A 23,383-nucleotide genomic window follows, 5' to 3' on the forward strand; every position below is an offset into this window, starting at 1 on the left:
AAATTTCAAATATGTTGATAGATGTTTTGTTTCATAGTGACGCCGAAGACTATACTCTTTCAAAACGGCAACACTTTCGGTGCATGTCACACAAGTAGCTTTCTGGTTTTCTTGTTTCCACAAAGAAGTAGTTTCCTCCCCATTCTTCATGACACTCAGAGTCCATTTTTCTTATTTTAAAAGCAGTCATAACGATGGGTGAAAAAAAACAGGATCTGAAAATGAAAAGCACAGAGCAGTGTGAGAAAAGTGTTGTACTGGTCCAAGAACGCACAAACCAAATGTATTGAAACGTACGTTTCCCACGATACTTACCTAAGAACTAGTTACGAATAAGAGATATGAGCTTGCTGAAGCGGTTAACCCTCGGCTGCTGAATTTACAAGACGAGTCGATAGGACGAGGGTTAAGTTTGTTCATGTTTTCGAAATCCTAATGCTCTCATAGATACGTGCCTCGATATGAATAAACGGACAGCAAGGACGAAAGAATTTTCCTATTGGTTAAATATGTGCGTGACAGCCTAGTGTCTTTTTATCATAACGTCTTGTGTTTGCCAGCTTGAAGCGACAATCGGTGCGATTTATTTTGTTATGACAGTCGGACATTTGATGAAACGCCAAATTTTATTTCCAAGCGACTAGCTGCTAGCGGGCCAGACAACATGACCTCGAGAGCCGTAGTTTGGTGACCCTTGGTATAGCTTATTGATCAAACACATTAGTAGGTAAGGATGTTATAGTGACAGAACAAATTTAACTGTACAGCGTATTAACCAAACACAGTAGAATGTAAGGATAATGGTACAGCTGCGTGAATAGACACAACATCATATAAGAATGTTGTAGAGTAAGAACAATTTTGTACAACTGAAGTAGATGTCAGTTGTTTTTGAAAGTTTTTTTTTTTGTTTATGAAAAAGATTAAAGATAAGTAAGAGGCCTTTTTTTGTTCTTTAAAATCTATAGCTTGCTGTAGTTGTAATGACTAACACATCTATAAAAAGTATTTATTTCGTATAACACTGAGTATTATTTCAAATATAGCAGTGGCAGTGTTTTTTAGTGTAAGATACCAGCTTTATTATCATTCACAAGATTTACACATATGGTTTACTGTTGTTCTAGAAGTCTTTCATGTAAGCTCATCATATGACATGTGATGATTAGAGATATTCAAGACCTCTGTTTTGTTTTCTGCAAATTTAAAAAAAAATTTCTGTCAACATAAATTTTTGAAATGCAATCCCATTGTTGCTTGGCTAGTCTGAGGTACGATGAAAGCAAGAAATTTAAGTGTGTTACGTTAATGCTGTTTTATTATTTGATGTATTGTAATCTGTTACAGTTGTCATGAACTTGCAGAACAAATTCCGATGTTCTATATTCACAAATCCACCACTTAATGGCATCATGTGTCTGACCTCTTGTTGGTTCTTTGACATCAGTAACCAGGTCCTCACTACTTTACTCCAGGTGATTTAATATTGTTGGTTCTGTTTCTCTATTTGCATTTCAATTGCTTTTCATGACAAGTTGGCTCAATATTAGCAGCAAGGTTTCTTTGCATATCAATTGAAAACCAAACTAATACAGTAATGTACTGGAAACTTTTCTACAATGATATTTAAAACTAGATGTGTTTAAAACTGACAAGCTATAAACGAAAGCGATCAGAAGTTTTGTTTATCAGTAAAACTTGATTGTAGAATAACACTAGTAATTAAACAACAATGTTGAACAAGGCGTTAGAAGATGTTTGATATAGACGAGTTACACGGATTGTATACAGAGTTATAAATACCAAAGAAAATACACCTAGTTTACCTTATTTTATGCACATGTGTTAATATTTGAAATGATTTTGATTTATTTTAAATAGGTAGCTTAAAATACAAAGTATCAGCCTTTAATAAAATATAAAAAACTGTGTTTATTTGATTGTAATGAAAGCTATAAATAGATAGTCGTGTTCAACACCTCACGAGTATCGACACCTGGATTGTCATGAAACTGAACACTTACTACTGATCCACCAATAATGGGTGTGAAAGATGTCTTGTTTTTTTTCCTTTTTCACAGACAGTGGTTAAAATGATGTTCAACATAAAGCAGTGATTAGATAATTATCAATTAAATAACGTGTCTTAAAACATCGATAAATGAAGGTTTAATATCTCCTAATTAATGATATTTACGGTGTTTTGAGTTTGTTTTTTGACTCAACACAATAAATGCATATTTGTGTATGTTTTCAATCTATATTTATAATGACAAAATTCATGTTTGTTTGCACTCTTAACTTCTCAAAGTAGTCTACTGAGCCAATGCCAACCAAAATTTTTATGTCAACATTATGATATGACGGATTAGAACGCTTTATTGGTGCTTTCTTTCCTTAGTTTATTTCTTTCTTGTTTTTATTTATTCTGATAATGTAGTTTGTCATAAAGATTATTTTATAGAACATTTATGTATATATACACGTGTTTATATTGCAGAGCCTAAAGCTGATATAACAGCCGTTTGGATATTATTTTACTTCCATAAAAGAAGGTAATTAATTTGCCTTGCTCTAAGTAATAAAGTGACCCACAGTAGTTCAGGTGACGATGTGTAGAACTGGTGTACATTGTGGTATTCATTCTATTATCTCTCAAACTAGTTGTACTTAATACATTGGAGACGTGCTTGGCAAGAGATGGAATAGGTTGGGCGATGTGGGCTACCTGCCTCCACTCTAGCCTGTCTCTTCACATTTGGCGCAGATAGTATTGATGTGGCTTTTTGAGAAATCCAACGAGTAAAGTTTTGTTTAGGTTTTGTTTATTTGTCGTTAAGCACAAAGCTTAATAGGCTAATAATATAATAGTATAATACGCTATCCGTGCTTTGCCCACCACTTGTATCTAAACCCGGTTTCTGGCGTTGACAATTCACAGCCATATCTTTGTGCCACCAGGAGCCAAGAGAACTTTCAAGAGACACTGTGGTTTTAATAGAAAATCCATACCTCGCACCAGAAACACATAACTGACTTTTTTTCTCTAAATATTATTTTGTTTCTTTGTTTGGAAATTCTCATAAAGTTACAAAAGGGATATCGGTACATAGTTGCCATTAATGTCGAACCGATAGACTAGGCTTACTTGTTTCTATTGTTACTCTTTTAATACATCGATGGCCCCCGAAGCATTTTTGTAACAATTCTATTGAGCAAATGCACATTTTCGTTTTAAGTACCCTGAAGATATTTTTTCATAAACCATAGCACAAATAAAACATTTTTATGTTAAAGTTAATCATAAATGCACGTTTCTTACAGATTAAGCCCATTAATAAACCAACGTGTAATTTACTTATGTTTTGCATGAATAACAGAGAAAGTATTGTTATACGTGTAAAATTTACAATTTTGGTTTATTGTTGGAGGCTTGGCATGGCCAAGCGCGTAAGGCGTGCGACTCGTAATTAGAGGGTCGCGCGTTCGCGCCCGCCTCGCGCTAAACATGCTCTCCTTCCAAGCCGTGGGGGCGTATAATATGACGATCAATCCCACTATTTGTTGGTAAAAGTAGCCCAAGAGTTGGCGGTGGGTGGTGATGACTAGCTCCCTACCCTCTAGTCTTGCACTGCTAAATTAGGGACGGCTAGCACAGATAGCCCTCGAGTAACTTTGTGCGAGATTCCAAAACAAACAAACTTATTGATGGACTTCTTAGTGCTAAACAATATTCTATTTGTGATCTGTTACTTTATAAAAGTGGCAATTAATTCTATTATTCGGACAAAGGCTCAAACAAATATTTGGTAACAACGGAAGATTCTGGTGAACTGTTCTCTCTCTGGTCAATAGTCTAAAATTAGAAGCAAATCCAAGTTAAGTCTTAACTGGCCATTGACGAGGATATTTAATTATATGTAACGAAGGGTCCTTTTATTTTAAGGGAATTTCTTTCTGAGATATATTTTGTCAATATCCATCACATATTTTAAAACTTAACTAATCCATTATTTATTGAAATTTCAATATTAAATGTATTAAAATACTTTTTGATTTTGCTATTCACTTTCATCCAAACCGCTACGTTAGCGCCATTTCTTGCACCAAAATTAATATGAGCATATCTTAATCTTGAAAAAAAATCCTTTACATTAAAATCTAAAGTTAAAAGCGACAATATTTGATCGAAGAAGGCACGCGTGAGCAATGTCAAAATTTCTACAAACGCGTGTGATTCTTATAAAGAGCCGAGAGACGAAAAACAGAATATTGTCTGTGATATACAATCAGTATTCTATAGGCCTAAGAAGCTTTTACGTCTTTCTTGATGGCGAAAACCCACTTGAAATAAAATGCATCTCAAAACAGGTGGTATTGGTATTAACACTTTTATTGATAAGCAGAGAATAATTTCTAGTAATCGGAAAACTACAGAATAAGATTAGGAACCTTAATTGTTTTCGAGCGTACCAACCGTTCAACTTCAGACGTTATTATTTCTACAGGGACATTAAATATCTTCTCTGAAAGAAATGAATTAAGGGTATGAGACCAGTTAAAAAAAGACGGCGTAAGATTAAGCGAGGTGAAACAGTATCAACTCAGAATAAACTTTTCGGCGTGGACTTGGATCGTCGATAAAATATTCCGTTTTAAACTAGATATACGACTCAGTATTGTCTTATAAGTTTGTAATACTGTCGTATATAAATCATTTGTAATAACTGTTAGTAATAACCGTATTATAAATTGTATAATTTTGGTGTTTGTATATTAAAATATATTTGGATAAAGAAAAGAAAAATGGAAATTGTGTGTATCAATCTTGTTGGTAAATAAAAGTTAATACATATTAACTACTAATTCCAAATCGAACTTCCTGTTATTTGAGATAGTAATACGAAACGTACATAATAATAAATCGGAGAGGTAGGTTGGTTGATTTGGCGTTTTAAGGCGCAAAGCAGCTAGGCTATGTGCGACAAACAACCTGTAAGAAAACTGAAAATAAAATTGTTAAGATTCGTAAAACGGAATCATGTGAATCAAAACAAAGCCTAATTTTTGAATTAAAAACTTAAATAGTATTAAATCCATTTTAAAATCTAGTTTACAGCAGAAAGAGAGAAATAAAGTAATACAAGTTTTAAAAGACTATAACATGCCTCCCAGTGGCTCAGCGGTATATCTACGGACTTACAACGCTAAAAAACCAGGTTTCGATATCCGTGGTGGGCAGAGTACAGATAGCTCTTTGTGTAGCTTTGTGCTTAATTCAAAATAACCACTCTGTAGCATAATTTTAATTATTATAACTCGCTAGGATGACTAACGGATAGGTTCAAACATCAGTTTTAGTCATCTGTAGTTGGCTTTTCCAGTCCTGGTTTCGAGTTATTTGGCGTCACGGCCATTTCCTAATTTTGTATCGAACTAGTTTTACTTTAAATTGTAAAAAGACATGTTAAAAAAAACAGTCTAATTTGTGAATACTTAAATAGCTTTAAAAAGGCCAATGACCTTAAAAACACTAAAAACATTTGTAAGATGGACATTGTCATCATTGCCAATGACACTTTTCAGTATCAGGAATAAACCTTGGGACAAAATATGTCTTAAAATGGTGCCGTCGTTGACAAATCGGGGAGTTGTCCGAAATAAAATTGTAGTACGTAACAGTACAAACTTTTTTTTTCCAATTTACAAACCTCTTGAAGAGGCCTCATAAATCATATATATTACATACAAAACAAATACAAAAATCAAATACACAGTTACATACAATTGAATGCACCTGATACTATCTGTAATTGCTCATATTAAAGGACACTAGCAGTTTAGGCAACAAGGTAAGTATAGTTATTGACATATGCGTATCACACCCGTTTCTGTAAAATTTTTCGTGTGCACTTATATGTACCACTACATTCCTTTATCAATAATATTAGCATGATAACCACAGAAGCAGTTAAACTTCAAAACTATTCCAAACACGAATCATGAAGTTAAAGTTACCAGAAAAATTAACATTTATTAATTTAATTATTGTGGTGATACCTCATAATTTATATATATATGAATGTAAATCTCACAGATGTTTTCCTAACTTACATAGGATTACAGTAAAACAACAAACACTGGGCATGAGAGGTTCCGCTTCTTAATATTTTGGACAAAAGACATCAGATGTATAAAAACTGTTTATGTATATCTAAAGAGACGAATAGGAGTCACTGAGCGTTAATTTCCTCCCCCTCGTTAAAGTTGTAGATAATCTTTGGATTGTGATAAGGAGAATTAACTACTTAAATTATTTAAATATTTCTTCAAGACCCTGGTGTGTCTATTAGACGTACTTGTGTGGTTTATTGAATTCTATAAAAGCTATTAAATAAAATAGTTATGTTGTAAATTACTTTCTGTAAGATAGTTAACTTGAGTAAACCTTCTATCGTAATTGTATACCAACGTATATGATATTAACATGAATTCTCAGCTATGAAATTTTCAAAACATTTCACTGTAATTATTTTAAGACAGTTAAATATGCTTGTCTTTGTTGTAGATTTTAAATACTGATTTTATTTATTCCTAAATAGTTTTAAAACGTTCCGATTATTGTATATTTTTAAAACTACAAATTTTGTTTTGATATGAAAAACAAAGTACACAGTTTGCCTCTGCACTGTGCCATTCGGGACATACAGGGTTTTAAGAAAGGAAAGGCCTTGATGGCGAAATGAAACTTCGTTTGTTCGAAAGTGAAATGACTTATCTAACCATACATTATCTTGTTCCATAAAATATCTATTCTCTTATCATAATTCAGCCTCGTAATTCAAATAACATACAAAATGATAAATCATTCTTTTCAAAATTAAAAAAAAAGTTCTATAGTTGCTACAGAAAGTGTTCACAAACATCTTTCCTTCTAATATCGTATCATCAGTTGAGCTTGTACTTCTCAGTTTAGTGCATATACCTAAAATCATATCCTTACTGAAATAAATCCCTCTATGATTTAAACAGTTAGAAAGTATGGAAAACTTACATGACGCGTTTTCATCAGTAAACTATGGCATTTGGAAGGTCAGTAGTGGCAATGGTATACATCATGACAACCGAGATTGGGAAAGAGCGATTGGTTAAAATCAATAAAAACGCGTTTTTACTCAAGCTAGAAGAGCAAATTGTTTCCATTTTATTTTAAATTATTGTGCTTTTCCTGCTTTGTGGTTAAGGGTGCCATATAACACTCATAAATAAATATATTCATAACCATCACTAATTGCGTTGGAACTGTACCTTAAAACTAAAATAAAAATTCATAACTTTCATTTAGATGTACAAAATGGAATAAATTAAAAAGATGTTGATAGATATTAAACTGAAGTTTGTAATGTTTGGAAATACAAATGGAAGTTTATTTTCCACATTATTTTAATTCAGTGGTACAATTTTCCCCTCGAGGCTGTTTCTGGTTGTTAGGGCGTGAAATAAATATATATTCATTTCCTATACGAGTATAAACGTAATACACAATCTATGGTAACTACAGAAGGATGAATGTCTAGATACTGCCTCTTACTGTAACTACTGGTGGTGTCATTCATAAGTCGCTGTTTCTGTGCAGCGCACTTTCTAATACACAAAGTTATCCCTTTTCCACTTTATGACATATTACTAACAGCAGGCATAATTCATGTTGTGGTTCCACAAGGTAAACAATCTTTAAAAACCTGAGAAATAAAAAATAAACACATATGTACACAGAAAGTGAAGCCATTTTTAAATCAATAAAAACCAAAGCTAAAACTACTGTAAGAAAAGTACCAGAGAAAAGTGAGTGTTTAATTTCAAAGAGTGAAAATTTAGACGTAAACTATTAGTTTTTTTGTACTGTCGGGTTATCGATGGATCAATTTTAAGTTTATGGACTTAACACTAAAATCCAGGGTTCTATTCCCTATGTTGATCAATATTTGAGGCTTCAGCTGCTTATGAAGTAGTTTTAAATGTCATAAATCACAATTGATTCAAACTAGACCTACACCTCTTCACAGCTGCTTATCTTTCTGGTTGTGGTACATCTCTGAATAGCTATCTCACCTCGGACATCTGGACCTGCATAAGCAATTCCTCCACATCAGTGTGCTCGACCTTTATTCTATCAAACGGAGATGTTTGTATTTCTTACCAATGCTAGTAGATGGTTTGATTATTATCCATTCTGACAATTTCATGGTGGTTTTATATATCAATAATAGAGTAAGTACCAGATCTTTAACTATTTTTAAACACTCGACCTCATAAACATCTATCCAGTGAATTTGCTTTATAGATTATAATGTATTAAGAGCGATGTACCTCATAGTAAACCATCTGTACCCTCTTCCACCTATTAAATAGCCACTTCACTCACAAGTTTCCTAATGTGTATGCTTTGTTTTGGATACTTAAGACTTTTTTTCTCATCAGTAATGAAGATTCATGAGTACAGATGGAGCTAGCAAACATGGAATTGACATCACTCTCCTATTGGTAGAGAGAGGGCCTTTACTGCACAGTAACATCATTATCCAATAGTATAATTCATGAGAACTTACGAAAGTTTAGGTGGGAGTTGCCTGAAAGCTAGTGTCATGCAAATACTTAAGGAAGATGCTAACAGAAGATAGAATCTTTCTCTGAAATGCTAAGTATCTAATTGAAACAAATTTTTATGTAAGAAAATGTTAACTTTCCAAAATCAGATCCGTGGTGACTAACCAGCAGGAGATAATACAAAGGGGGGGGGGGCTTTACATTTGATGATGTGTTAAAATCTTCCTTTTTTGTTCTTTTATGTTTTGCATGTTGTTTGTTAGTGTTTCCTTTATTATATAGTTGTTAATTAACTAAAGTTTCAAAATTCACTCCAGATGAAAATGAATCTTGAAGTTCATATGAATTTTAATACCCTTTTCACTGAGGAGAATTTTCAAAACATTTCTCAACGAGGCTGAATTTTCTTCCTTTTATTTTAGGTTGATCCACTTCTGATCTGTCTTATGGTGAAGTTATTTCTATTTGGTGGAATATATAATTAGCAATCACCTGCAATAGATTAGGACATTTAAGTGTTAAGTTGGGCCAAAATGCTATCCGTTACTTTAGAATCTTTGCAACAGTTACTACTCATAATAAGGTGTGTTCCGATTCGCAAAATGGCTTCTAACATGCGCAGTCCCATACGATTACGGACCTTGTTTTTCAGGCGATATGGGTAAATATGCATTTGGCAATTGCATCACTCACTGGGGTGGTAAAACAGGATAATGCATAGGCATAAAACAATCATAAAACACGTATGTTGCATCTTGATATCTGAAATTCCTTCCCAAAACTCACCAGGATCTTTTGGATGGTTGATTTAGTGTTTTATAGCACAAAACAGCTAGTCTGTCTGCGCCAAACATCTGGTAAAAGTAAAATTACAAGTATATGTAGCAAAATTCATTAAAGGAAACTATGGTAAAACAAACGTTATTTTAGATAAAACAAAAGTAGCATAAAACCAATGTGTATATTTAGGGTACCATATAAAGAGAAAAACTAATTATCATAACCCGCCAGAAAGACTAACAGGTAAGTACGAAAACCACCGTCAGTCACCTGAAGTTGGCCTTTCCAGTCCTGGATTAGAGTTATTTAATGTTACTGCCAGTTTATAATTTCAAATCGAATGAGATGAACTGCGATTGTTAAAAAGTGAGCCACATTATAAAAGTAATATAAAAATTAAAAACTTGTATAGCATTAAAAATATCAATGGTCTTTAAAAACTGAAAATTATTATTACCATTACCAAGATGGACAGTGTTACCATCACCAATAATACTGTCTAACGTTATGGGCAAACCATGGTATAGAACATGTTTAAAATTGTGCCGTCGTTGAGTTGTAACGACAACAAAAAGTAAAATATGGCTTATTGCAATCTGAGTGTTACACGAACTACACACTGGTGCAGTTTCAGATAATAGAAAAAAAAAAACACGAAGCGTTAAAAACTGACCAACGCGTATTTTAGTTGGAAGAACTTCCTCTTTCCGATCCTTACGGAAAGACGAAAGTTCAATAGAGAGATTTATTTGGTAAAGCTCGTTTTCACGTTGCTCAATACAAGTGGACTGCTAACTGGGATGGAGCCGAGCCTTAAATATAGGATTATAGTCCATGTATTGAACAGGCACAGCAGTGATAGTGCCAGAGCAAGTAGATTTAGCTGCAGTGCGAGTGAGCTAATTCCCATGAATACCAACGTGGTCTGGTATCCAGAAAAACTAGATAGCAGTAGATGTTAAAGAGAAATGGTCTAATCAGTTTTGAATATCAGCTAGAATAGGGTGAGAAGTGATTCAAAGCTAGCAGAGAACAAAGCGAGTTACTATAAATAGTGCAATGCGAGTACTGCTTAGCTTCTGTGTAATGGAGGTCAAGAGAAATGGCATACAGTTCAAACAAGCCATGAAGAGCCCACACAGTCGCTAGATTTCCAACCATCTGTATAAATAGGAACGAAGAAGGTTCAAAAAGAATGTTTAGCAAATAACAGTATTTCCAATCGGGAGCGTCTACTTTCCTCAGATGTCCTAAAAGATACATCAATTCATCCAAATGTGCTTGGATATGAAGGCGAAAAAAAGCAGTGACCGATCGTCTGTTCTAACAAGTGTGGCCCACTGAGGAAGGAAAACACATCTGCAGCTGAGCTGTTTTGGCAAGGAACGAAGTTTTGAAGCATATAGTAAAGATAGTTGCAAATGGCAGAGGTGCAAAGAAAGTTCATGAGATTGTAAAAGCTGATGTAGGGAAGTGCAGATAGCCAAGCGCAGAGCAAAATCTTTGATGACGAATGGGGTCCATAGTCGAGTTTGGATCGAATAAGAGCACGATATATTTTAAACATAGAACCTCGATCTGCTCCTGAAGTGGCAGAAGAGAAAACAAGAAGAATGCTGGTGTTCTTGTATATTTGACCCATAGCTGCTTGACAACTTTCGAGTATCGGGGTAAGTAATGTTTTGAATCGTTTTCAAATACTGCACCTTTTTCTCCCAACCATTTAAGGCAAAAAAGTAGAATGGGTAAGAGCCATTGCAATTAATGCAATGATGGTCCGTTTTACTCATTAGGCATTGTGATCCTTGCCCTGCAACAAGCATACGTCAAGGAACGACATGACGTCTCTGAATGATTAAGCCACTGACATTGAAATAAGAGTTTTGAATGTATGGTCGTGCCCTGCAATTAAGATAACGTACCGTGATGGTAGCAAGTAGACGTGGTGATGTAAATTTCAGAATTAAGACATTGGTTGACATCAATTTGTTCCTTGCGAGTAGAGATGTGCCCTATTGCAGAAACTCCTTGGGTGGAGAAACCAGCGAGAATCTGACTGGGATGTTCTTGAAATCCCTCTCAACAATAACTCTTCGTGATGAATTCAAAGTAGCATGAGGTGTAATCTCAATAGGTATATCCCCAATCGCCTTTGAATGCAAGAGAAGTTCACTATGTTGAGATGTGGATGTTTCCATCAATATTTCACCAGAGCAAAGCTCCTTTATTGACTTTGGAGAGCCAGCAAACCCCTCTAGTCCCTTAATGAAAGAAGGAGACATTTGCCCTAAATTTTCGTCTGAAAGAGACCGTAATAAGAAAATGAGGTACAAATATTACCTATGTTAAAGATTGCTGTTCAGAATCTTCAAGACTGTCGTTTGCCTACGGGCTGTTTTCTCACTTTATTTGGGGGATGCATAATGAAAAAAAAGATTATTTCGGCGCTCATTGACCCTACCCATCATGAAGCTCTACGAGAGGATAAACTACAATTACAATATGAAACAAGGACACTGCAGCAACGCCAGGGTTTCGTGAGCTCTATACCCCAGATAGAAATGTCCACAGCACCTATTGAAAACAAACACTGGTACCTGGTTTACTGTAGCACAAGTGTATCAACTGTTTGAGCCAAGGGGCCAACCCCAAGGCTGACCGTCTACAGGAGTTTGAAGCCAAAATGGTGCATTGGGGTTATTCCACTCAACCACTAGAATCCTCACCTCCCGTTTACAGATCACCACACAGTGCAAACACGTGGGTGGATGGTTAGGTCCTATTGGAGGTAAACTCACTGAACAGAACCTTCCCTGGCAGGTCCCCCTCACCATGTACAGAAATCCACATCGAGTGGCAGGCCGAAGATTAAGAAAAATATGGTAAACTGGTTGTTTACAGGAAGTTGGGATTACTGCGTCAAATTTGACGTCATAAATATGGAAAGGAAATCACGTATCGATGGAATGGAGGAATTAGTGTTGAAGCATCAGGAAGGAACAAAACCATTGGACAAGCAGCTCTCAGAAAAAAAAAAGAACAATTTTCATGGAAGGCACAATAAAATTCAACATCAACAATATCCAGTAAACCAGTTATATTTGTAAAAGGTTGAAAATTTTGATCTGTCGCCAATAATTTTTCTCGATTTGGTCGAGTTGATAGAACAGGATGAAACTATACATGCATATCAATTAAAAAATATACATGAAGCAGGATTTGATAGTGGATATTTGAAAAATAATTTCGTCACATTCTGCTCAGATGGTTGAAGTGTGATGCTTGGTCGCAAGTCAATGGTAAGTACTGAAATTAAATATTTTTCTAATATAATTTTGCATTGCTTCTATCACCGTTTGCAACTGGTTTGGAGTGATTCACTTGTTTTCACATCGGCGAGATAATCTCAAAGTGTTCATAGATAAAATCTACACGAGCGTTGGCCAATCAAAGAAAACAAAATGGAACTTCAACGTTTCTGAAGAAATTGGACTAGAAATTCTGATGGTTGGAAGAGTTTTGGGACCAAGATGGTCTGCTTGCAGCCCGAGATCAAACATTTGCTTTTTAGCACGGTTATCCAGCATTATACAAATTTTTCTACTGAAATATATTCAGGAATGGCTAGCCGTCTTCGCAACAAGTACTTACTGGAGGAAAGGATTTCGCAATAATGATTGCTATACTACGAGTAGTTTTACTTCGTAATGCCCTTGAAGTCTGAAATTTAAATTTAGCAGGAGTTGAGAAACTAAAAAGAGCCATTAAGGCATTTAAAATACTCAAAGTAAGGGAACCTTTGAAAAAGAAAAGAAATTGATAAGACTGTTGCTTCTGACGCTTCTTGGTTTGTTTTTTGAATTTCGCGCAAAGCTACTCGAGAGCTATCTTTGCTAGTCGTTCCTAATTTAGCAGTATAAGAATAGAGGGAATAAACTAGAGGGAAGTCAGCTAGTCATCACCACCTACCGCCAACTCTTGGGCTATTCTTTTACCAACTAAAGGAATTGACCTTCATATTATAACACCCCCATGGCTGAAAAGGCGAGTATGTTTGGTGTGATGGAGATTCGAACCCGCGACCCTCAGATTACGAGTCGAACGCCTTAACCCACCATAACAATAGGAAGACAAATTAATTGTGATCAGGTTTGTCACATTTTCACTTGTAAGCCGGCTTCTTGTATCAAGTGGCAATTTGGAAATATTTCAAACATGCTAAATAAATTTTAGCAAGATTTCGGTTATTTGGTTTTGCGAATAAATGGGTGTGTGTAAAGCGAGAGAACCGGTTGTTAAAATTTTTTTGAATCCTAGCACTGAAAAGCCATATTTTCAGCATAAAAGTGAAGGTCATCTTTACCATTTCATTATGGTAGCCTCTCATTAGTACGTCTGAGGGCTTACAATGATAAAAATTGCACTTTCCATTAATTTTAAGCAGTCATAATTATATCACTATTTAAGCTTGTTTCATTTGCATAGGTTTTTTTTTTTGTTTTTTTAGGTAAATGACTGTACGTGATAAAGTTGTGACCGAATCTGGAAGTATCCCAGTTGGGGTGGGGAAATCCTAGTAGGTGGTTGTGCAAGTTCTGAATAAGTTTCTCTTAGGTCTAAACTAAGAAGTTGTGCATTTAATGCAAGAGATGCACATTCAGAAGAACATTTAATATACTAGAGTATTGCAATGTATTTTAAGAGTACTGTTACTGTTATGTAATTTCACTAGAAGTGAAAGCTTTTTTTTTTAATATATTATATACAAGTTAAGCCTTAAGACTTCAGGCACATTTTATCATCTATAAGTTTATAAAACTAAATAGTTCATAATAGTGTATCACCTATTTTACTCATTCAGAAGAGCAGTTGTCTTTTGCAACTCAAAACCTTCAAATTCTACTTTCTTTATCCCTACAACACCCCCCCCACAAACAAAAAAAAAAGATGCACACTTTGAAACGAGTAATATTTTCATTAAAAGCAATTTTAAGTGGTTCATTTTAGAAATTATTGACCGAGAGAATTGAAATAGTACTTTCTATTTCAGGCTGGTGGCTCAGGTCACGTTCACTGATCCTTTAGAGATAGTAAAAATCCATTTACAAGTAGAAAGATAATTGGCTGTATCAGGATCTAATGTTCGTTGGTAGGAGTTGCCAGCGAGCTTGTATTTAAGACTTAAGGTACCCTTCTCAAATTATGTACAAAAAAAAAACAATGGTCCTCTCCTTGTTAATGGGTTATGTTTGGTACTTAATTCACTAAAAGTTAAACTAGTATGGTATACATTGTGCAGTGTATTTAACTAATTCTTTAGTAATGGTTTTAACAAAACATTTTTCATTTTACTCATTGCTAATCACTTGCTTAGAGTTATTTTTTGAATAATAGGTTTGGTATTCTAAAGGAGTAAGAAATACTCTATATAACTGCAGATTATGTTTCTTCATTTAAAATTATAGAAAATGCAAAGTGAAACTTGTTTCCACAAAATATTTAAAATATTAAAACATGTTTGTTATTTTTACATAAGGCCTAAAGAGAGTGCTCCAAAAGATTTTCTCTGCAATTTACTTTGCTGTTTATGCTCAAACTGCTCACAGCTGATGAGAGTGGACATAATAGATCATTGTGTTAACATGTGCATTCACACCAGGTACGTAATTAATTATTGTCCAAGTTCCATTAATGTTGAGTGTAAAATGTCGCGTGTCAGTTGGGGGATTGGCAAGGAATGAATGTTTTGTAATGAATTATTCAGAAACAAAAAATATGACATGTTAGTATGCTAGCAATACATAAACATGGACTCCCAAAAATATTTCATTTGCAAGGTAGAAGCACAAATGTATATTATAAGAAAAGAGATACTAATTCTCAATACATTATACAATTTATCTAAGTAATTTTACACAGTATTCAACAAAATTTTGGTCAAATATATGTAACAGTGAAGGAAAAATGGTTCTATGTTTAGTATTTTTATTTCCAATAGGATGTTTAATGATTTTTTTTTGTCAGGAAGGTGGAGATTGCAGTAGTACATAGAACAAACAATTTATAACATTAAAAGAGGGAGATGGCAAGCACAGATGCTCTTATAACTTTGTACAAATTCAAAAAAATTAAGAGTTACTTTTCGACTTTGCATTATATGATACCCAAAACATAACGTTAAAGTAAACATATGTATGAATTAGTACTGCTGTGTTGTTCATATTTTAAATTTGTCTTGAAATTTGAATCTTATCTACCAGATATTAAACACTGAAGTATATGGTATTGAAATGCCATGCAATTGATATTTTGAATTACAAGTTTAAAACAGTATTAGGATACACTTAACCATACTTACCAGAATACAGCAATTAAAATATGGAATACAGCTAAGTAAAGAAAAAGGGTAACAATAGATTTATTGAAGTATTTGCAACTATCAAGAATTTGGAATTCTTATAATCTCAGTATTACCAGCTTGTATTAGTTAGAGGGGAATAGGGATAAACATTTATAGACTATCCTTCATAGAAAAAACAACATTTCATAATTACTTTTAAATTAATATCTAGTACTAAAACATGAATTACACTGTACAAAAGATCTAGGTACTCCTGCAGATTTCAAAAGACTAGACTGCAGGTCCAAGCCAGGAAAGGACAAACAATATACTATGGTGTATTTAAAAGCATTGAGGAAAATATTTAAGAGATTACAGTATTATTCAAGGGTGGTCAAGGTTAGCCAGGCTCTTGTGAAAATTCCAAGTATATACATAAATGTAATACTTTGACATCAATTGTTTAACCTCTGCATTGAAACGATAAAGTCAGGGATATGCAAGTGCAGTCACTATTTTAAAAGGAAACATTTGAAGGAAATATGAAAGTAATTGATAGCAAGTTAGTTGGTATATTTGTTATCAGATAAAGGTTTTTTGAACAATGTCCCATTAAACATTCAACCTTTCTTTCAGGTTAGATTTTAGGTAAAGTAGCAAAATTACAACAAATTAAGAAACCTTACAATCTTTTTTTATGGCCTTATAATTTTGTTTTCATTAACCAAGGTCTCCCATTAAATAAATAGAATGCAAGTAGTCTTAATGATGTACATAATTTGTTTTCATACCACCACAAGGCTCCAAAGTTCAAGTTTGAGTCCAGCCATCTAGAAAGAGATCTGAACATCCTTATATTAATGGCTACAAGTTTACAAGGGCAGTATTTTCTGGCATAGTCTACATTTGGTCTTTTCTTTCCAAGATATCAGATGTCTGCAAGCAATGAAGCAGTATGGTCTTGGAATAAACAGCATTAAGCTTTTATCACCATAGTTATTTATCTAAGCCCACATATACAAAAACATAGAAATAGGCATTTCATTTTGAACTGACAACTCTTCTGGCATGCAAGTTTTAGTTATTTTGGTGATTATTGGCATAACATTCCAAGTTTATTTATTATATTCTACAAACTTCGTAATGAAAACCAAAGTAACAGCAAAATGAAATATTGCAAAGACACTACTTCAGTGGTTCTTAACCTATGTTCACCCGAACCCAAGGGGTTCGGCGGCGGTCAAGAGACACACACACACACACACACACAGTGGCCTTAATATCTGTACTGCAGAGAACTTCATGCGCTAAGCAGTTGACTTGTGACAGAAGTAATCGTTCGTCATTTGCGATTTTGTTCCTAACCTTTCAATCCCTTTCTACTAACTATGTCGAGCAAAATCTGAAAGTGGTCGGACGAATACGTACAATATAGATTCACATATATAACAGAACATGATTGGAGTCGGCGTCCTCAATGTATGATTTGCAATGCCAAGTTAAGCAATTCTAGTGCAGCACCAGCAAAACTAAGAATACTCCCTAAAGCTGCATGGAGATTGGAAATACAAGAACACAACGCTTGCTGAATTCAAAGTAAAGAGCCAGGTTCGATGAAAAGGATACTTTGCCTGTTCTCGGCTTTGTACCCATCTGTTCTCACAACATCGTGCAAAGTTGAGTACTTGATTACAAAGCAGGGCAAACCACACACCATTGGTGAAGCACTCGTAAAACCAGCTGCGTTAAAAGATAGTGAATATCATGCTGGGAAAAACTGCTGAAAATAAGTTATCCCAAATTTCTCTTTCAAATAACACCGTCAGCAGCAGAATAAATGACATGAACGATGACATCTTGGCTCAAGTAGTTGCAGATCTGATTACAAGCCCAGCAAAAGTCAGCCTTCAACTCGACGAGACCACCGACGTTTCCAATCTAAGCCAGCTTGTTGTATTCGTACGCTACGTGAAGAACGACGAGATAGATTTATTTAGTAAGCCTTTTGCAACAAGAAAGGCAGCCGACGTGAAAACCTTGTGCATGACATCTGAAAATGATCTTTCGTGGGATATGGTCTGTAGTTTGTTCGAACGGAGCTCCAGTCATGCTGGGACGAAACTGGTTTTAGTGAGCTGGTGAAAGTCGATGTACCACACATCAATCTAACTCATTGTTCTGCACAAGCATGCGTTGGAAACTAAAACCTTACCTTCGAAACTGGCAGAAGTATTAAAAATGGTAGTGGAATGTATGAACTTTGTGCGAAATAGTGCCCTGAAGCACTGCATCTTCAAAGAGCTATGTAATGAAATGGGGTCCGAATTCGAGGTACTTGTATATTATTCTAACGTTTGGTGGTAATTCCCGGGAAGGTGCTGAATTGCGTTTTTGCCATGCATGTGGAATTAGCTCCGTTTTCGCCAGAGCACCAACACTGTCATGCGGAAAACTCATAGTTCATTCTCATTTTGGCGTACATAGCCGATATCTTCAATGCTCTGAATCAACATATGCAGGGCAGTGGAGTCAACCTCGTCGAAACGGAAGAAAACCTGAAGACTTTTCAAAAATAGCTATCGTTATGGAAACAATGAAGAGAGAATAACTCTGCGGATACTTCCCCACCAGAAAGTCATATCCAGCATAGATGAGACAGCTCTTCACGTTTATTATTGCGACAACATACGTCAGTTCTTATTGATTGATTTAGTGTTTTAGCACAAAGCAGCGAGGCTATCTGCGCCAAACATCCGGTAAAAATGTAAAAATAAAGTAAATGTAGTAAAAGACATAAAAGTAATTGAAGGTAAAAACAAAACGGCAATTAAAACAGAAAATTGCGTAAAAACCAATGTTGACATCCAGTCAACAAAGTTGTTAAGGACTACCTGTAGCAGAATGGTAATGATCATTACCCGCCAGGAAGACTAACAGGTAAGTATAAAAACCACCGTCAGTCACCTGAAGTTAGTCTTTCCAGTCCTGGTTCCAGGTTACGAGTCAATATGGCCAGTACTAAAAGGTAAGGTAGTAAAAGTGCGAAATTAATATACTGAGCAGTTGCTTGTATAATACAGCCAGTGACCGCTGCTAAACAGTCTATTGATGGCCGATTTACGATGGCAGGATCAAGTTCTGCGAGAGCAGTGAAAGTGGACCAGTCTGCTTGATCTAACTTCCACCGTGTCACGCGGGTAGGTGGCATCGACCACGGCCAGTCTCTCTGAAAAGGATCGGAAAATGATCACTGCCTAGTGGATTACTGTCAACCCTCCATGAAAAATGGGAGAATAATGAAGAGGAGCAAACCGAGAGATCAATAGCGGTAAAGAACTGACTAGGTGGCATAAAAATAAGTGGAAGAACCAGTATTGAAAAGAGAAAGATTGTGATCAGAGAGCATACGCTCTACAGATCGATCCCTCCCATCAATAATAGCACTTCCCCAAAAGGGATGATGTCCATTAAAATCCCCCCAGGATAAGAAATGGAGACGGCAACTGTTCAACGAGAGCATCAAGGTCTGATTGATCATATGTCTCTCCAGGGGACAGGTACAGAGAACAAACAGTGATGGTTTGACCCCAGGAAACACGGATGGCTACGGCCTCCAAGGGTGTGTTGAGTGACAAAGAAAAGGTGGGCACATGCTGATCAACCAACAGTGTCACCCCTCCATGTACTCGACCATCACACAGCCTGTCATTTCTGTACAGAGAAAACTGCCGAATGGAGACTGTATCAGCAGGTTTCAGAAATGTTTGTTGTAAGAAGACATACAGGATGGTGGGAAGCAATCAGTGTTTTGATATCATCCAGATTAGAACGTAAACCTCGACAGTTCCATTGTATCAAGGGGGCCATTTTTAAGAACGGGTAGGTGAAGTGGCTGGAGAACCCTTCTGTTTACGACCACGTCCTTTTTCTTTACTGTCTTTAGTCGGAGGAGGTCTATCAACCTCCATGGATCCTGCCCTGGGTCGAGCGGGCAGCTTTTTGTTATTGGAAGGGGGAGTCTAGTGACTGAGGATGCGAACGAATTATTGTTTTGCCTCTTCGGGTGGGAGAAAAAGATGTATCAGAAGAAATGCCTGTATTTGAAACTGAAGGACGTGGATCTTGAGGTTTGTTAGAAGGTATGGGAGGAACAGAGATGGCTGTGGAAGTTGATTCATCAACCTTTAACCACGGAGGTCAAAAGGCTTTTCATTTGTTTTGAAAACGATTTTCTTGGATGCACAGAGAAATCTGTCTGCACTCCCACTGTAGTTGTGGAATGAAGTGCAGCAGCATATATCCGAGATGGAGTGGTGGGCAGCAATTTCAGAGCCTCAGGATAACTAATGTTATGTGTCGTTTTCAAACGCTGCACCTCTTTTCCCTCCAACAAGTTTGGGCAAGAATGAAAGTAGGAGGGGTGAGGACCATCGCAGTTGACGCAATGTGGGTCCATGTCACCTTCATAGGCATCGTGGTCATTGCCACCACAACGAGTACATGTCAGGGAACCACGATATGATGTCTTTGAGTGGCCGAATCTCTGACATTGGAAACATCGAAGAGGGTTTGGAATGTATGGCCGAACCCTGCAAATGAGATAACCTGCCTTGATGGTGGCAGGTGCACGTGGTGAAGTAAATGTTGAAACGAGAGTATTTGTTGGCAGTGTAACTCCATCTTTGCGAGTGGAGATGCGCCTCACTGCAGAAACTCCTTGAGTGGAGAGACCAGCGAGAATCTCTGACTCGGGAACGTTCTTCAAATCCTCTCAACAATAAATCCTCGTGAAAAATTCAAAGTAGCATGAAGTGTAACCTCAATAGGAATATCCCCAATTGCCTTTGAATTCAAGAGGAGTTCACTGTGTTGGGGTTTCGATGTTTCAACCAATATGTATCCAGATCGAAGCTTCTTTACTGACTTTGGAGAGCCAGCTAGTCCCTCTAGTCCCTTCTGAATAAAAAAGGGGGACATTTGCCCTAAAGTTTTTCCGAAAGAGAATGTAATATAAGAAAATGAGGTACGTGTGTTACTGATGTTGAAGATTACTGTTCAGAGTCTTCAAGACGTGGTCGCTTACTCATTGACTGTTTTTTTTTTTACAATTTTATTTAAATTTTTGGAGGATCCATAGGAAAAAGGAAAAATTTCGGTACCCACTGACCCCACCCACCATAGAGCCCTACAAGGGGATGTACTACAAAAGTCATGCAAGGACAATGCAGCAACGCCAGGGTTTCGTGAACACTATACCCAAACACCAGCATCAGGCACAATGTCCACAACACCCGTTGAGAACTTCCAACACTGGTACTTGGTTGACTCTAGCCCAAGTGGACCAGCCGATTGACCCAAGGGGGCCACCCAAAGGCCGCCCGTCTACAGGAATTCGAGGACAAAGTGGTGTGTTAGGGTTGGACCCCTCAACCACCAGGATCCTCTACTCCCCTTCACGGGTCGCCACGCACGGCAAACACGTGGGTGGATGTTTAGATCCCAGAGAAGGTACCCAGACAGAACAGAACCTTCCTGGGAGGTCCCCTCACCACGTACAGGAATCCACACCGAGGGGTCAGTTCTTCATACCTCGACGAAATCGTTGAACCTCCGCAGAGCGAGGTTCAACAGCAATTTTTTAGAAGAACAACGCTCTCAACGTTTTAGTGTCACCAAATTGTAGTGTACCCTCTCATTGCTTAAGATACTCATACCGTTTATTATAACGTATCTTGGCAAGCAATTCTTTTCGATGTTTATAGACAAAAATGAAGAAAAGGAACGGACTTTGTTGCGAAAATGATGAGAGTGGCACTTGCCAAGGTTAAGTCCTGCATTTCTGAACTTGTCTCTGAAAGGCAACAGCAAAAGTCACATCGATTTGCACTAAATATTCATTGAGTTACGTTTTTGTTTTTGTGCGAAATTCACATTTTGTTGGTTTTGTTCTTTGAACACAGCGATAGTGTGCAACTGATGCATACTTCATTTTGTGCACTAATATAATATGCACTTGTTTTGAATTTGAAAATGCTTTTAGTTTTCCAATTACGAAGGATTCAGTGAATGCAAGTACGAAACTTCCGGGATTCAGTTGCTCCAATAAGGTTAAGAACCACAGCACTACTTCTTAATAGCTTCAGACTAAATTAAAAGAAAAAGTTACTCTCAATTTGTAGTTCATTTGAAACTTGAATGGTAAAGGTTGTACATTGATTCCTTTTGAGAAGTGAGAGTAAAATGTTACTTTTAAATTCTGTTACGGGATGATTGTCACAGCCTAGTTGAGAATGACTCAAATACTCTATTCAATAAAATATATGTCATTGAAGTGGCAATCACATTGAAAACCAGGAATGAGCGAAACAATCCTTCTCAAATCATATTCACGTTTCAAGTATAATTGGACTTAATATCCAAATTAAATTAAATTATTATGGTTGCAACATTTGGTACATTACTGGAAGGAAGTCTTTCCATGAACGTACAGCATGAGAACAAGATATTGATGGATAAGTTTTATTGAAGCCAGTAATGCACCACAGTTTCTTTCAGAAGGTCTATTTGTGGAATTTACTCTGGCAAGTTACCAAAATAAAACCAAATACTTTGTTATCTAATCAGAAAGTCTAAAAATACATCTTTCTAATAAATGTCAAGAGGTCAAGTAGGGTTTTGTGAATTAATGAAATTGTTACCGACATTACATATTTCGTCAGTTAGGAGATACTGAAAAAAATTTAAAAGAAAAAGTTATGATGGGTTATATTTATTATGGGAAAAAGAAAAATCAATCCTCAAATTTCATAGCTCAAAGCTTTAATCTTCCTTCCTAAACATTCAAGGGGCAAAAAATAACCTTTTACTACAGAGTTGAGTATTTCTAAATATATATTCTCATTGGGGATTTATTATTTCCCGAAATAGAAGTTTTCTTTAATTAATAGTATTGGAAATGAAAAATGTGGAGCAGCTTGGAGAACCACAACTAAACAGAAAGTGGAAATTTCAACGAAATAAGACAGCTAGTTAAGGCTCCTGTTCAGCCATTGACTACTTTAAGCAGTTGCAAAAGTCACGACCTGGAAATAGTTACGAGAATACGACTGCTTTCCAAAATAAAGAAACAAATAAATAAGAGCAGAGGTACTACAATTTAGGTGAAAGTAAGTTAAGTGGACTTACCTTTTAAAGTTAACATTCCAACCCCCATTATAATAAAAAGAAAAGTCAGTAATTCCATAAAAGAAGTATTCCAACATGAATAACTCCACCCGCCTTCCTAAACTAACGCGTATAACACCTTTAAAGCATATGCCGGAACTATCAATTTTTAAACTCTAAACAAGTCTTTATATGCGATAAGGTGTTCATCCGCATAAAGCAGTGTCAAGTTAATAAAAAACCTTATTCACAGCAAAAAATAGTTACCTGATATTTTTGGTAAAAATTTATTTCATTTTTATTTGTATATATTTATTTAATACATTTTTATATTCATTACAAAATAGTTTAATAATTTTATTTAAAGTGTCTTTATTAAATTTATTTCATTTTTATTTATATATATTTATTTAATACATTTTTATATTCATTACAGAATAGTTTAATAATTTTATTTAAAGTGTCTTTATTAAATCTATTTAATATTAATAT

At 35.7% G+C, this 23,383-nt stretch overlaps 1 long non-coding RNA gene across 1 annotated transcript; it reads right to left on the reverse strand.

The window, feature by feature from the left end:
• Nucleotides 1-7,181: 7,181 nt before the first annotated feature.
• On the reverse strand, nt 7,182-23,124 carry LOC143239590 (uncharacterized). The gene is made up of 2 exons (XR_013021248.1): nt 22,913-23,124; nt 7,182-7,742 (listed from the first exon to the last, which is right to left on the reverse strand). It is a non-coding gene; the product is annotated as an uncharacterized LOC143239590 (long non-coding RNA).
• Nucleotides 23,125-23,383: the final 259 nt, after the last annotated feature.

This window comes from Tachypleus tridentatus, chromosome 13, assembly GCF_004210375.1.
Source record: "Tachypleus tridentatus isolate NWPU-2018 chromosome 13, ASM421037v1, whole genome shotgun sequence".
Classification (NCBI taxonomy): Eukaryota; Metazoa; Arthropoda; class Merostomata; order Xiphosura; family Limulidae; genus Tachypleus; species Tachypleus tridentatus.